Source organism: Orbicella faveolata, unplaced genomic scaffold, assembly GCF_042242905.1.
Source record: "Orbicella faveolata isolate gen_17 unplaced genomic scaffold, um_ofav_v1 contig_15, whole genome shotgun sequence".
NCBI classification, from domain to species: Eukaryota; Metazoa; Cnidaria; class Anthozoa; order Scleractinia; family Merulinidae; genus Orbicella; species Orbicella faveolata.
In genome coordinates this window covers 7,466,231-7,482,923 of record NW_028301542.1, presented here as the reverse complement: position 1 = coordinate 7,482,923, position 16,693 = coordinate 7,466,231, and the positions used below count along the sequence as shown (strand labels likewise).

At 38.7% G+C, this 16,693-nt stretch overlaps 1 pseudogene; it reads right to left on the bottom strand.

Moving 5' to 3' along the window:
- Nucleotides 1–10,765: 10,765 nt before the first annotated feature.
- On the bottom strand, nucleotides 10,766–11,944 carry LOC149113332 (uncharacterized; annotated as a pseudogene).
- Nucleotides 11,945–16,693: the final 4,749 nt, after the last annotated feature.

Sequence of the window (16,693 nt, the reverse complement as noted above, 5' to 3'; positions counted from 1 at the left end):
ATCTGACCTCCAACTTAGTTGGCTTTTTAGTAGGGTGGAGGAAAAAAAAATAACGTGTGAATTTGGAGGCACATTGTGCGGGAGAACTAAACCTTCGATTGTGCGGGGAATTGTGCGGGATTATTGACGAACCAATGTTCTTGCCAAGTCCTAAGGAAAATCTGCATTGACGATAGTTTAGGCAGTTATTTCACTAGTACTTTAAATATATTTAGCGCTCTTGGCAATCGCCAATTCATTTAGAAAACTGTGTCTGACTGCAAAAGAAAATCATGTTGCGTGACATGAACTAGACGAGCATGAAACCAAAATAAATAGCAAAACAGAATGCCGCATCTTCCCTCGTAAATGAGAGTCCTTTTTAAAAATACTACTGCCTTGATTCAATAAAAATATGTAGCTTAAATATTTCATCATGAACTGCGTTAAAGGTCGCAAATTCTTGGAAGTTATCCGCAAAATACACAACTTGAAAGTTTATGCAAATTATATGCAATGCAATTTGAGCCTAGTCACAGGACTGTTGTTTTCGCGAAGGAGTTTATCATGATTCGTTTTGTCTCTCTCGAAAGGGATTATTCGCTCTCCAAAGGAGAAACGACTCTTGAAAAGGGTTTAAGATCGCAACACGGCAAAGATGTTCAGCTACACAATTTACTCGGATCGCCACGACCAGTACAATTTCTGCTAGCATGTACAAAGTAATCGCCATAAGTTGTAAAAAGACCTCGAAAAGTCTTTGCAAACAACTTCTCCATCGATGCGTAGACAGCTGTGCTTCATTCTTGAACCAAAATGGATTAAACTTATAACTTGCGATAGGATGAGGAGGATACTCAACAAAGCAACCTGAATAGTAAATATCGAAGCGGAACTCTTGTGCTAAAATATCCTGATTCTTTAATTTGTTTTTATTGTGTCAGATACGCGTTTTCGTAAAGTACGATTTGATACTATGGTACAAAGCCCGAGTAAGCGCTCTTAGAGCGTCTAGTTAAGTCAATAAATGTAGTCGAACCTCTGGTTGCCACAACCCTGTTATACTGCAAGCAACAGTATGGCAATATACTAAAACGTTCCTAGGAAAATCAGTATATTTTTACCTCTTGCAAGAGAGGAAATTTCTCAATGAGAAGTACCGGATTTTCCCTGGAAATTAACTTTTCATATGAACACAAAAATCGAGTAAAATTAAAATGAGGCGGCAGAAGTAACCCTTACGTAGTACGCTGGACAAAACTGTTATGGATCGACGTTTTACAACAAAGTTACAAGAAGCAAAGTGACACATATAATTTTGTGATTGTCTTAAACCTTACTAATTTAGACATATGGAAACTTATTTTTATAAGCATGACGCAGGAAGGCTTGCGTTACACCTGGAACAAATTGGGTAACTGAGTCACAAAGGTGTGCAAAATCACGTGATTTCTGAGAAAAAAAAGAGTCAAATTTGGAGTGTTATTTTGCGAAGAAATTCTTGACATGCTGGTGGACTATTTTCGTCAAGATTTGACAAGAAAGCATGAGAAAGACTTACAACGTATTTGCGGAAATACGATACTGTCTTCAGAAAAAGATCTTCTTTGAAGTCTTTAAACTGTTCTTGCCACAAGAGCGGTCTTTCACCTGTTTTGAAGATGGCTGCCTTTAGCTTACGTTTCGTACAAGCCAAAAGTGCTGTGTTAAAGTGTTGTCGGCCAAGAACTTCAGACACTGCTATTTGTGCTTTTAGAAACGTTCCCAGACCTGACTCTACCCGGAGCTTGCATTTTTCTCGCATTTTCTTGCACAACAGCAAGAAATAACTTTGTTTGGTTTGCCCTATAGCCCTTCAGTGGTAGCATCACAGCTTGACTCTTTGATTCTTTAAACCGCCGATGTATCACATGATTGTAGTGCAATTAAGATGGAATATGGCTCATTCGTCATGCCCTCTCGTCAAATTCATGAAAAAATCCACAAACATATAACGATTTTCTTGGCACAGCAACACTAGTCCGACATTACGATGTTCATGTAAACCATGACGTATTTTCTCTCGGAAATGGCGCAAGTTGCCGTTATTTTGTGATTCAGTCCGCAAATTTAGATCAGCTGTAACACAAGTTTTCCTTGCGAGATCTATATGAAAATAATTTTCCATGTGTGGAACTTAATAGAGTAAATTTAAGACAATCAAAAAATTATTTCCATCGTTTTGCTTGTTTTAATTTTTTGTCTATCCAGAACAGTTTTGTCCAGCGTAGATATGAAATGCGATATAGTTTTTTTTTTTTTTTTGTGCGCTCGATGAGCTTTAAATTCGAGAAAACCAACAAAAACGATTTTCGCCCCTACGGTTTCCAAAATGGCCGATCGCAAAGACTGAAAATTAAGAAATCTGAACATAATTTGCGTTCGCGTGTTAATGAAAATCAAAAGTTGTCGATCCTTTTTCTTGAAAGTACGTTAAGTATCCAGCTATTAAAAACAAGTTACACTTTGACTTGAGGGCAATTCGAATTTCTTGTTTTTGCAATCGCAATTTAGTTATGCATGCTACTATGACCCTACTATTTCAGTTACAGAAACAAAGCTTACGTAGTTGGAAAATGGTTTACGTGGAGTACGCAAGTAGTTTTCCCACACAACCCCCACTACTTCCTTGTCTCTAGACTAATTAACTATTTCAAATTCATTAATCAAACAAGCATTAAAGTTTACACCTTATCGCCTTAGTAATTTAGGGCCTTAGTTCATAGTGCCTTAGTTCATAGTGCCTTAGCCAATGTTAGCCCCCAAAACCATCCCAATAGTGAAGTGTTCACTAAAAAAAGTGCAAAACAACACCGTGCAAGACTTCACATAGTTCACAATAAGATATTGAATTAACGAACAAAAAAAAAAAAATAGACGAATCGGTACCGACAACTACCGAAGGAAGAGAACAGAATCATTTCTCTCAGAAAAAAACAAAAACAAAAACAAACAAAACAAGAAACAAAACAAAAACGAAATAATACAAGAACACCAAACCAAAACCAAAACCAAAACCAAAACCAAAACAAACAAGACAACAAGAACAAAAAAACAAAGAGGCAGAATTCATTTCGATCGCTGTTTAAAACTACTCTAGGAAAATACTGGTAGAGATTTTCAAGGGCCGAGAATTTACACAGTTCAACAAAAATACATTAGAAAAACTGAACGATATAGATAAACGAACCTGTGGAAAAAAAGGATATATACTGACTTGAAAAAAGGCAAAAAAGATGTCACTGAATTGGGTTTGAAAAATCGAAAATCCCTAAACTTTGACTAAAAAACGCTGTGAGGGAGAGAGCTAGAACTATGATACGCCTATCTATATTCAACAGAACAAATAACAGAAAAATCACATGCCACAAGCGGGATTCGAACCCACGATCGACATACCGATCTTATGGACGGCGATCTGACCACCGAGCTCCCGACACAACTACAGTGAAGTGAGTCGAATATCAGCTACAAAAGAAACATCGATTATAAAGCATTTGCTCCCAGGCCTCTCAAACTGGGGATTACTTCTGTAGATCTTTAAGACCTGCCGCAGACCTCCAATTTTAAAAGAATTGACAGTGTTCGAGAATTTTGCAAAGCAAAATAAATAAATAAATAAATAAATAAATAAAAACACAAAATACTGCCTTTCCCTCATTAAATATGTCAAAAACATCCGGAAAATGGACAAAGTCTCGATACTGACATTGAAACAATTTAAGAGGGAATGTCCACTAGGACCGAGCCATATCGAAAATATGTCGCACATGATGGAAAATCAAAATTTTTCATATTCCTCCCAGAGATAGCCTATGGTAAGCCTAGAAACCTGGTGAGTTTTCTTTTTTTCTTTTTTTTTTTTTTTTTTCTTGAAATAGTTTTTAAACCCGCCAAAAATCAAAAATTCGTTTCCGTCCCACATCTGGTCAAAACACGCAAAATTCAGTAACTAATACCTTATCATAAACTTCGCTCTGTTCAATCTGCATCACAATAACGCTCCAGTTTGAACCTGTAAGCTTATTACTGAGGGGCTTACAAGTCTTTTGAGGCCAATTATTCTTCTGTGGGTTAATTTTCAAGGCCACGACGAGCCGCTTGAAATCACTAAAATTCGCTTCCTCAAAATTCTTAATTATGCACCCTTTTTCAATCGGCAAATTCGCTACCCGGTAAAACACTGAAACACCTAGGTTTCTGACATTTCGAAAGAAGAAACGTCAGTGTAAAACCTGGTATAAAAATTATTTTCGGGCTTTTCATCAGCGCTGAGTACTAACGCGCTCAAAATCGTGATAATCACAACACTAACCTGCTAGAAACGAAAACAATAGGCAAGTGGCTGTGACTAGATAATCAAAGGGAACGTGAAAATGTCTTCTTGCATTTGATTTCCTAGGTATTTGGACTTACACTATGGCAGAAAAGTCATGTTTAGCTCACCTTCTGTAAGATGTTACGTTCAAGTATGAAGTACTGGTGTATTCAGAATCCTAGACGATAACGGATAACCATTGCGACGCGTGGAGTTCGGCAAAGTACATCATCTTCTCAATGAAATTCAACTAATGACTCCCCGATAATCCACCACATTCCTATCCCTTGTTCTCAAACAGCAATCCATAAAACTAGTGAAGCCTTCCAGCGTCAGTCCCTTGCTTGCTAAAGCGAAAAGCCTATGTTCTGTTCTCCTCGCTCATTCTGCATGCTGAAATGTAAATATGGCGTCCGATATGGACTTTCTGTCACGTACTGGTCAATTGATAGGAATTTGTCACGCGTTGCCAAAACCTGAATGGAAAGATTTAATAAGAGCATGTGAGTAGTTGTAGGATATGGATTATATCACATTCTGAACTCAGAACTCCGGCGCTGAAACATGAGACCCGAAAATAATGTAAAAAGGAGTGGCTCGATATGTAAAGAGAGAATTTGTAACAAAAAGTGTGATATGCATTGAAGTACTCACGATTGACGGGTTGTGGTGAAAAGTGAACTTGTTTAAAACGAATAAGCACCCTTTTGTATATAAAGTAGATTTATACATTCCTCAGCTGTGTCGAGCGTATACAAGCCTACAGTTGGAAGGAAAAGCTGGCAGTTTTAATGCTACCTGGGTTTCAAGGATCGCTAAAAGGACCAAAACTTTAATCTTGAAGCCAGGTAAGAGATTTACGGGAATTTATCGGAGCACTTTACGAATGCGAGTGTGTTAGTTACTCACTGGAATATTTTCAAAATGTCCTGAACTTTAAGCGGTCGTTAGTTTTGAAAACCTAGTGGGCAGACAAATTTTATTATTGTTTTAAATTAAGGGACATTTACACTTTCTATTCATGTAGTTCAGCAGTTTCAAACAGGTGCCACATTTTTAAAACGTGCCTTCAAAGTAGAGCTATTTTCGCGTTTGGTTCAAAACTCGATTTAACGGGTAGAAAATCTTCTTTTAACCGTTGAAGGAACAACATTGAATTATAATTGCAACATGGCTAAATAAACTGCTATGATATATGTATAGTTGAAACAAGGAATTGGAACTTTTGAGCGAATATTATTTTTTTTAGAGCGCCGGCAATATGTGCTATTTTTCCAGTTTCGGCGGGCATGAAACTTGTGTCGAGCGGACCGAACTTCAATCTATCCTAGAAAACTTCAATTGGAATTTTTAATGAAATAAAACTCATTTTAGTGATTGACTAGGTAAGGGCTTTGAAATCCCAGCTTATGAGAAAAATCGAATTTTCGATCGAAGTAAAATCAGTGGTCGGTTCTTACAGAGACCGGGAAAAGCTCCGGCCTGATGAGCCACTAGCTTCGTCTTCACACTTAACTGTACTTTACAACCAAAAACTAATCTTGATCCATTAAAGGAAAAATTCTGTAAAAATGCTGCAAAACGTTCTGAGCTACATAAGTACCATATGAAAACAAACCATGCCACTGCGGGATTTATCTCGTTATAGAGATAAAATATTCTCAAAGAGCTGGAAGATTAAATTCGCGCCATGAAGTGTCTCCGTCTTGTAAATATTCATTTTGAAAATATTCCAGTGAGTAACTAACACACTCGCATTCGTAAAGTGCTCCGATAAATTCCCGTAAATCTCTTACCTGGCTTCAAGATTAAAGTTTTGGTCCTTTTAGCGATCCTTGAAACCCAGGTAGCATTAAAACTGCCAGCTTTTCCTTCCAACTGTAGGTTTGTATAGGTTCTTACAGAGACAGCCTCTTTAGCCTCGATCGTCTGCGATCAATTGCGATCGTGCGATCATATGGAAACCAAAGTTCTGCGATCTCCGATCGAAACGTATCCCATAATATTTTGAATTCCGATCCATGATTCAACGCTTCTTTGCAACAAAGCAACCGCTTATTTGTTGTAAACATGGCTGGCGTTGAACAAGGTAACGTTAGTGACGAGAAATTTATGGAGGAAGTTGCGCGATATCAGTGGGTTTACCACCGTAACAGTAAAGATTTCAAAGACAAAAACGAAAAGGCTAACTGCTGGGAAAAAATCGGGGAGAAATTTAATTTATCGGCGGCTGAGGCGGAGGTCAAATTCCGCAACATAAGAAATGCGTATGGTCGTTATCTGAAGCGATTGAAAACGCTACTTTCTGGATCGGGGCGAGATGCAGTGCCAAGAGAATTTTAAACTAGGTTGACTAAAAGAAGAAATAAATTTGTGTGCAGCAAAATTTCCTCCTCGACGTCCGCCATATTGTTTGCTGCGATTTCCCGCCAGCACAACACACGTGTAATTTTGACAGTTCCGCTGTCCGAAATGTATGCAACAGTTGGCTCTGCGATCGCTTGCGATCGTCTGCGATTATATGGAAACAACTCTCTTTGCGATCATCTGCGATCTGCGATTTGCGATTCGCAATCGTCTGCGATCGTCTGCGATCATATCGAAACCAGCCTTTAAACGTTATTGCGACTGTATCGGGGCTAGGCCTTTGTTTGACTTACTTGCATCGCCAATGATTGAATTGTGCGATATCTTTTCGTTAGACAACCATTCAATCTATGCAGTTTTTGTGCGATTTTTGGCGCTGAGATATTTTACGGGTCACGTTTGGCTTTCCGCTTGAATGGTCGCAAAGGTATGGTCTCATGGCTTTAAAATAAGAATTGTTTGCTTTGAACGTAGCCTTATTTTTGTAACATAGCGGTGTAAAGCAAGCTATCGATTACGTGCTTTGTGTCACGCGCCACGCTAGAAGTGATAAGAGCGATAAAAATGTCACCTATTGAGTGTACAGAGAACAAACAAATATTTCTCTTTTAACGTCATTTTATTGTTAAAAAATATATTTACAAGACGGAGACATTTCATGGCGCGAATTTAATCTTCCAGCTCTTTGAGAATATTTTATCTCTATAACGAGATAAATCCCGCAGTGGCATGGTTTGTTTTCGTATGGTACTTATGTAGCTCATAACGTTTTGCAGCATTTTTACAGAATTTTTCCTTTAATGGATCAAGATTAGTTTTTGGTTGTAAAGTACAGTTAAGTGTGAAGACGAAGCTAGTGGCTCATCAGGCCGGAGCTTTTCCCGGTTTCTATAGTGTAAAAGCGACTGGGGGTATTTCTACGCCCCTCTGGATGGGATGCCAGTCCATCTCAAGGTTATCCCGTTTGCCGGTACCCATTTATACACCTACGTGCAGAGAGTAAAGTGTCCTGTCCAAGAACACAACACAACAGGGCTCAAACTCGGACCGCTCGATCCGGCATGTGGACACCCGCCTCCCATCGATGCTGCAATAATTGTATCAAACAAGTGGTGGCCATTTTCGTGACGTAAATGATTACTTACTGCAAAAGAATAACCCATTTGAAACACCCTTAATTTTAGATTTATAGGTTTGTAACTCAAGAACGATTCCTGTAACTTTTTTTTTTTTAAATCGAATTCTAATCAGTATGTCAAGTTTTAAAATTTTGATAAGTGTAAAAAAAAATGGTGGAAGCAGATTCAGGACCACCTCAAATTTTTGGAAAATTTAAGGTGGCTGTGAATCCGCTCTGATATTCTTTGTCGATTCTGGCGGTGAGTGAGATCAGTTCCATCGTGAAACGTTTATTTATTTATTTATTTTTTTCTGAAGACCTGAAGTATTAGTCAAAAGGAGTCGCTAGAAGACGTAGGGACTTGCGATGGCCTACATTCACTTTGGTCGAGATCAATATTTACGGTCAAGTCCGCGGAAGTTTTTCTCCTTTTGGCACCCATCGGCAGCCAACACAAATTGATCGCACGTCATCCGTTACAGGGCTGCAGCTAGCTTGAACTAGCAAGTAAACGTGAAGTCCGTTTCCCCTTTCAACACATGACTGTATGTAAAGTCAACTTTCAACTACTTGGGACAACTTTCGCCTAAACGTACCGAGGCGTTGCGCTTCTGTAGCTCGCTATCATTTTCTGACACTGATGAAATTGCCGGGAATTTCGTTAATAGCTATAAATACTGTGACTATACAACAAAATAGGTACATATCACGACAGTATACGATATGTCATTCGGCATTGATCTCTCACATGAAATAGTTAGATGCAAGACGTCACACAACTCCAAAACCCCCTCCCTAGGGGGAAAAATCGATACCCAATTTTCAGACCTATAAAATTAGTAAGCGGCTCTGATATATGACCGCAGCAAACCAAAAAAAAGCCCCATCTGCGTAAACATTTGGGAAGGGCTACAAATTTGCCAATGTTGATGCGCAAATAATTCTATGCCAATACTCAATGCCAAGCCAGAGTGAAAAACAAACCCTATTTCAGTCCCATGTGGTCAAAATTTACACCTCGGACATAAACAGCTCTAGAAACAAAAAAAAAACATACCCTTCGCACCCGCACATACCTCTGATAACCCATAGAGGGGAGTAATCCCAACCCCCCCCCCCCCCCCCCCTTTTCCCCTTCCCCATGCAGAGCCCAAAACATATAAAAACGCAGTTTCTCTGAGAGGGAAATTTCCGCGCGATATTTCTCGGGTCAAGTTTGGATCCTTTTGGCTTTAAAAAAAAACAAAAAAAAAAAACGAATGTTTGCTTTGAACGTTTCATTAAATTTTTCTATTCATTATACTTTTATCCATTTTTGGCAACGCGTGACAGAATCCTGTCAATTGACCATTGCGTGACAGACAATTCGACATCGGACGCCATATTTACATTTTAGCGTACGGCCTGAGCGAGGACAACAGCACGTAAGTATTTCGCTTTAGCAAGCAAGGCATTGACTGCTGGAAGGCTTCGCTACTTTTATGGATTGCTGTTTAAGAACAAGGGATAGGAATGTGGTGGATTATCGGGGAGTCATTAGTTGAATGTCATTGAGAAGATGATGTACTTTGCCGAACTCCACGTGTCGCAATGGTTATCGTGTATGATTCTGAATACACCAGTACTTAATATTTGAACGTAATATGTTACAGAAGGTGAGCTAATGATGACTTTTCTGCCATAGTCTAAGTCCAAATACCGAGGAAATCAAATGCAAGAAGACATTTTCACGTTCCTTTTGATTATCTGGTCACAGCCACTTGCCTATTGTTTTCGTTTCTAGCAGGTTAGTGTTGTGATTATCACGATTTTGAGAGCGTTAGTACTTAGCGCTGATGAAAAGCCCGAAAACCATTTTTACACCAGGTTTTACACTGACGTTTCTTCTTTCGAAATGTCAGAATCTTAGGTGTTTCGGTGTTTTAACGGGTAGCGAATTTGCCGATTGAAAAAGGGTGCATAATTAAGAATTTCGAGGAAGCGAATTTTAGTGATTTCAAGCGGCTCGTCGTGGCCTTGAAAATTAACCCACAGAAGAATAATTGGCCTCAAAAGACTTGTAAGCCCCTCAGTAATAAGTTTCCAGGCTCAAACTGGAATGTTTTTGTGAAGCGGATTGAACAGAGCGAAAGGAACGCACCTTTAAACGAGCACCAGACATCCATCTTGTTTTGTTCTTGGAAATCGGTCAGGGAAGAGCGAATTTCAATAAACTACTCACAAAATATAGATGTATATTTGAATTAAGCAATTAGCCAAAGACTGGTCGCCAAGAAAAGATGGATTCAAGACTGACAAAACAATCCTTGCTAATTTCTTGGCTTAAGCATCATATTAGTGAGTTGCTGGAAAAGAAAACTTCGTGCACATTCCTATTGTTTTAAACGTATTGTTCTAAATGTTCTAAGGTCCCAGTTATATGGTTTCGGGTACCCGAGATAACCCTCTCCCCAAGGCAACTTTATCGAGCGGTTATATGTAAAAACATTGTCCCTGTAGTCCGAGTCAAAGTCGACACTACGTGATTATTCATAACCCTTATTAGATAATCAAATGTGCAAATATCCCTTTTTCTTTGAGTTTTCCTCGGTCATTCGATGAAAGTGGGATTTGCGGAGATTTTCACTTCTTTGATTCGAATTCTGGTTTAAATCCTAAATCTGGACATCTTGTGGCACTTACCACGCCGAGAATTGTCTCGGAGAGGCGAGCGAAAGTGTTTATATGAAGAAAAGTTGTTCCGTCTGCCAGGGTTACCCTACCTGCCATGGCGAGACAACTCGCCCACCCGAGTGAAAAATAGTTTACAAGTTAAACAAAAAGTTTCGGTTCAAGTTAGGTTTGAATTTCTTGATATAAAGCATTTCAAACACTAAACAATCAAATTTGCCTTGGCACTTTCTCAGAATCTTGAAATGGCTCTGACGTTCAAAAGATCGCTCCTACCATGCATGCCCTTCATGAAAATGCGTGTGGATTGCCGAATTTTTGTGTTCAGCAACACGTTGAAAAAGGTGATTGGCTGTGTAGCCGATATAATCTGCAACTGGCCGCAAAGTAGGGCCAATCTTATTACTAAGATCACGCAACTGCCTCAACAGCGTTAGCTGAAACTTGATCTTTGAATGGTAGACTAATTCTGACTATGTTGCTCTCGTCAGTATTTCTCTCCGCTATGCTTACTGAAGGGTTTCGAGAATCAAAATAGGAAATAACAGAATCTGTAAGACTCCACGGGTAATCAGGACGGCTAAAAATGGAGCGCAATTTGGCGCATTCTTCATTAAAAGCCTCTGTTGTGGAAGATAGCGCATAAGCTCGATGCAGCATTGTCTTTAATAAAGAGTCTTTATAGCGTTTGTCAGTATGATTATGAAAATATAAGAGCAAGCCAGTATTGGTTGACTTTCTATAGACTTGAGTTTCGAGTTTTGTTCAATTCTCGAGGATTTCAATGCCGATGAAATTGATCTTAACATCTACAGGAGGCTCCATCGTGAACGTTAGACTGGGATGTAGGCCATTTAGGGTGGTAAGAAACATAGTGGCAGCATCAGTATTTGGCATTCTTAGAAGAGTATCATCAACGTATCTTCTTTACAGATGAGGCATCAAGCCATCGCGTGTGAGTTTCTCTTTGAGGTGGCACATGAAGACGTTCCCATTAGGGGGCCAAGAGGGGAACCCATGGCCACTACATCCATTTGTTCGTACAACTGACCATCAAACTGAAAAAGTTGACTGGTTGTGGCAATTTCAAGTAATTTAACAAGCTGATCTTTTTGCATATAAAGCCCATAGGTTTTATTAAATCAATCATCCGCGAAGGCTTTGTTGACCAAGCTGTTGGTAGTCTCATCCAACGGCACATTGGTGAAGAGAGCTGTAACGTCATAGGAGACCAGAATATCATCTTCATTGACAGAAAGGTTGCGAATTTCATCAGCAAAATCAAAGGCATCGGTAATTGTGTACTCGTTTATGAAAAGTGGTTTAAGCTTTTTTTCGAGCCACTTGGCGAGCTTATAATGGTACGTTCCGGTGGCAGATATAATGGGTCTTAAGAAAGGCGTAGAGAAGTGCAAGGAGGGGGTGGTAGTGTTTAGGTGATCGCCTGTCATCAACGTGAATAAATTTGGAAGTGTTGTCAACTGAAGTAGCGCTCAGAAGGCGAATATACTCAGTTTTGTCCATCATAACGACTCCCGAGCCTTTACCTGATTTGGTAATAACGATGACGTCGTGTTTCTTTAAACAATTCAGGGCTTTAAAGAGAGCCTTGGGTGGATTGAGGCTTGAACGCACAATATAATTTAAGACCATTGAGCGCAAAAATTGAGGAAATTGCAAATACACTCTCTCCGAAAAGTTGCGGGCTTACACATCTCTATGGTCTTCCTAAGACTCAGAAAGCCACGTTAAGTATAAGGCCCATTTTATCTGCAACCGGAACGTACAATTATAAGCTCGCCAAGTGGCTTGAAGAAAAGCTTGGAGTTCAATTTGAATCAAGAAAGACATGTGAATGTAACATTTATTTACCCTCGGCAGTGTTTATAGCACAAAGGCTAGTGGGGCCAAGCAAATAACTGAAACAAATAATTCAAATTAAACATAACCACTTGACCATTTACAAGCGTGGCCGATGATTTGAACTCGGGGCTACCGTAAAACAAATCCAGGTAGTGGTCAGAGCGGGACTCGAACCCGGGATCGCTGAATTGCGAGTCCTCGCGATGGCCACTCGGCCAGGCTGCCTCCGCGGACATTCCCAGGACATTCCCGAAGCGGAACAATAACTCCCTTAGTAGCAGATGACAAACTGGCCCAGTATTCCCTAGTTTATGCCTTTCTTGTAGTATTTTGCGCACAGCTGTGCTCGTTGATCGTAACTTTCCTGTATAAGACTAACATTAGCCATGAAATTACTTAAGAGAAAACTACTATTATAAAAAAAAATAATAACCAAAAAAAATAATAATAAAAAAATAATATCCAGAAGGATCGAAACCGCGGTAATGCCTGAACGACAAGGCTAGGAGCCTCCTAACAAAAGAGGGACTATTAACACTCTCAAGTTAACCTGACAACATCGCAAATAAAAGCAATAAGGACCACAACGTAGAGCTGGATGAACAATCATAAGAAGAACTCCTAAATTCAGAGCTTTTGCCTGAACAAAACAACACAATATCATAAACAACACGCAAATCAGTCCACAGACCTGCGCGTGAACATCTACATTTGCAGAGCCAGAACGAACAAACTGGAAGAACAAAAAGCTCGATGAAATTGATGCAAGAAACATAAGAACGTCTCTCTAAGACAGACTTTTTAGCTATCTCTGGCGAAACCGGACAAAGATAAATAAGACACCCGTGTCAAGAAGCAGCATAACTTGCAACAGTTAATCAAACAGCTGGGCCCGGTGTAATAATACAACATGCATGTAACAAACATGTTCAGGGAATATTTCAAACTTTGTCCCTCCAGAGCTAATATTTAGAGAACTTAAAGCATATCTTGCAGTACAAATGAGCCAAAAAAAAAAAAAAAAAAAAAAAACCCTAGCACGTGGCAAAAACAGAGGTATCAAACTCCACAAATTACATGGGGATAACAGCGGAAATCACACAGGCCTATGACCTCTAACGGCTCTACTCTGATGAAATGTCCTCCTGAAAACACAGGATTATTGCTTAGCGAAACATTCAAAGATTCCCCTATCATACCATACAAAAGGGCAGATCTTTAAAGATATAGCTCGAGCAAAACTTTCAAAGCGGCTATTACACGTGGTTAGGAGTTGCGTAGGCCTGTCACCCCATTGTTATCACTAAATTGAATATTTACATAGATATATGTGCTCTAAAGCCGCCCTCATTTTGTAATTATTGAACATCGGCTCACTAAAACAAGAATTATCGAAGCTCAGCTCACAGTTCCCAAGACGTACCTACACGTATTGCACTTGAAAACGGCGCAAGCGTAACTTCTACCTTTGTTTAGAGGAGGCTTCTTTCATGAGAAAAGAAATTGTCGAGACAGAATAACTGGAAGGGCGCCGATGATAAAAAATTTAAGAAAGGTATAAGGCCAGCTAGGAGAATGTTAAATTAAGACTAACAGCCATTCTTGCATTCTTGATGTCGGTCTTACAGAATTTTTTTATTAGGCCATTTCCGAGTTACCTTGGGCCTCTTTTTCAAAACAAGTCTTTATGTAAAACTTTTGAAATTAAATTTCTTTCTATCTTTCTTTTCTTCTTTTTGCATGAAAATAAACATCTAGACGGAACACATTTTCATATGAGTGGGTTCGCATGGACACTCGATATTTTGCAGAGGGAAAAGGCAACTCGAAAGTGGGTTATTTCATTTTATAAATATGTTTTTCTGACTACATTCTTTTTCATTTTTAGCTATAACATATGCATTTAAACGAGCCTTTAGATCACAGACCGTTTTTGAAAGAACGATAATTAAGCGTTATTTGGATACCAATTTGTGCGTGTTAATAACATGTTTGCTCGAGATGTCTCTGTAATGTAAAAATATCACGCAAATTCACACTCCATGTCATGCATGAGCGCGCGCGCTAAGGAATGAAACGAACAACGATAGGGCAGATGGCCACTGCTGTAGCTTCTCCTGGATTTAACAATCTTGGACCTTTGATGACCCCCATTTTTCTTTTGATGGATCGTTTTCTCTACCGATTTTCCACGTTTAGCGAAAAAATGGAGAAAATCTATTGACTAGAAGTTTAAATTTTTTGCAAAATGCATCATCGAATTCCGTTCTTTTTAGTTCTTCGTTTACCTGTGCGACGGTTTCAAATGTCTCCAGAAGGGTTAAGTTTTGAAAAAACGTTGGTAAAATCTAGAATTATTTACTCAACAAACCCACTTCTACAAAATATGACTAAGTTCGTTTGCCTCGGTCGACTCACCTTTGATATTTTTAACTATAAACCCTTGCAGACCATGCTGAATTACGTGCGTCAATTCTTTAAAATCAGGGGAGTTTTCCACGCGCTTAATCTCTGAAACGAAGTTGGTGACCCCCAATTTTTTTTTTTTTTTTTTTTTTTTTTTTTTTTTGCATTTCTGGCACAAGTAACTCATTATCTGACTGCAGCAAAAATTTAAAAAAAGATCTATCGACTGGAAAAGTTTCCCGCGAACGTCCTTAATCCTTATGTTTTCTCCCCCTAATTTGAAGCTCAATTTTCACTGAAAACAGTTCTAAACTAAAAGGTTATTAAATTCTCTCGAGAGAAGATGACAAACTTGTCTAGTCGACCCTACTTCCACTCATTTTTGCCATCTTTTGTTTACAACTGTAATCTTTGATCGTAAGTTTCACAAACTACATTAGCGTCAAAATTGACATAAGGAAAGGAAGACTGCTCAGTTTTAGTCTTGACGTTACTTTTGGATGATCTTAAGTCTTTTAAAGTTTCTAGCGTAAGGACAAATTTTAAATTTTTCCTGCTCGATGAATTTTTCGTTAGATAAATATTACGAGGCATACCCCAAACAAACCAGTGTGGGCATGCGCTGTTTTTCAGTTTCTCCAAGTGCCGACAGGTATTGGCAGTTGTAACTTGAGCTTCCATTACATATACTTTCCTTCTGGTTATCGGGTTACCTGAAATAACCACTTTCCTTTTACCAAACGGGTTAATTCTTCGAAATAAATCGGTTACTTTTAAGAAATTGAGATTCGAAAATAAAAACCTTAGCAATAACGGAAGTTAATAAGTCTTATTTGAAAAAGTTAAAAAGTCATGAAATTAATCTGATGCTTTGTGTGCGCTAAAAGCCGCCCTAATGGTGTAATTATTGAACATCGCATCATTCAAAAAAGTATTAAAGCTCAGTTTACAGTTCCCAAGACGTACCTGTACGTATTGAACTTAAAAACAGCGCATGCGTAGCGTCTACATTTGTTTAGGGTAGGCTTCTTAAATGAGAGAAAAAATCGTCCATAGAGAATAACTGAAAAGTTTTTCTCCTGGTATGAATTTTAACAAAAGTAAAAGGCCAGCCAGGAGAATGCCAGGCTAAGACTAACGACTACTATTCCTGCATTCCTAATGTAAGTCTTACAGAATTTTATTAATAGGCCATTCTCGAGTTGTGCCTCTTTTACAAAGCGAGATTTTATGCAAAACCTTTGTAATGAAATTGGTTATGAGTTTGATTTGCATGAAAATAAACAGCTAGGCGGAACACATTTTCATATGAATGGTTTTGCACGAAGAATCGATTTGTTGCAGAGGGAAAAGACAACTCGAAAGTGGGTTACTTCATTTTATAAATAGGTTTTTCTAATTACATTCTTTTACATCTTTAGTCAGCACGTATGTATTTGATCGAGCCTCTCGATCACACACCGCGTTTGAAGGAACGATAATGAAACGTTAATTGGATACCAATTTGTGCTTGTTAATAACATGTTTGCTTGAGATGTCACTATAATGTAAAAAATATCAGTTTTCGCAGTGTTTTACGTGTTTATTTAATCCTTACGTTTTGTCCATCTATTTTAGAACTCGATTTTCACTGAAAACAGTTTTGAATTAAAAGGATATTAAACTCTCTCGTGAAAAGATGACAAACTTGCCTAGTCAACCCTACTTCTACTCATTTTTGCCATTTTTTGTTTCCAACTGTTTCTAGCGTAAGGACGAATTTGAGGTTTTTTCTGTTCGATGAAAATTTTTCGTTAAGTAAATATTACGAAGCGCGCCCGAAACAAACCAACGTGGGATGCGATGATTTTTAGTCTCCACAAGTGCTGACAGGTATTGGCAGTTGTAACTTGAGCTTCCATTGCGTATATTTTCACTACTGGTCACCGGGT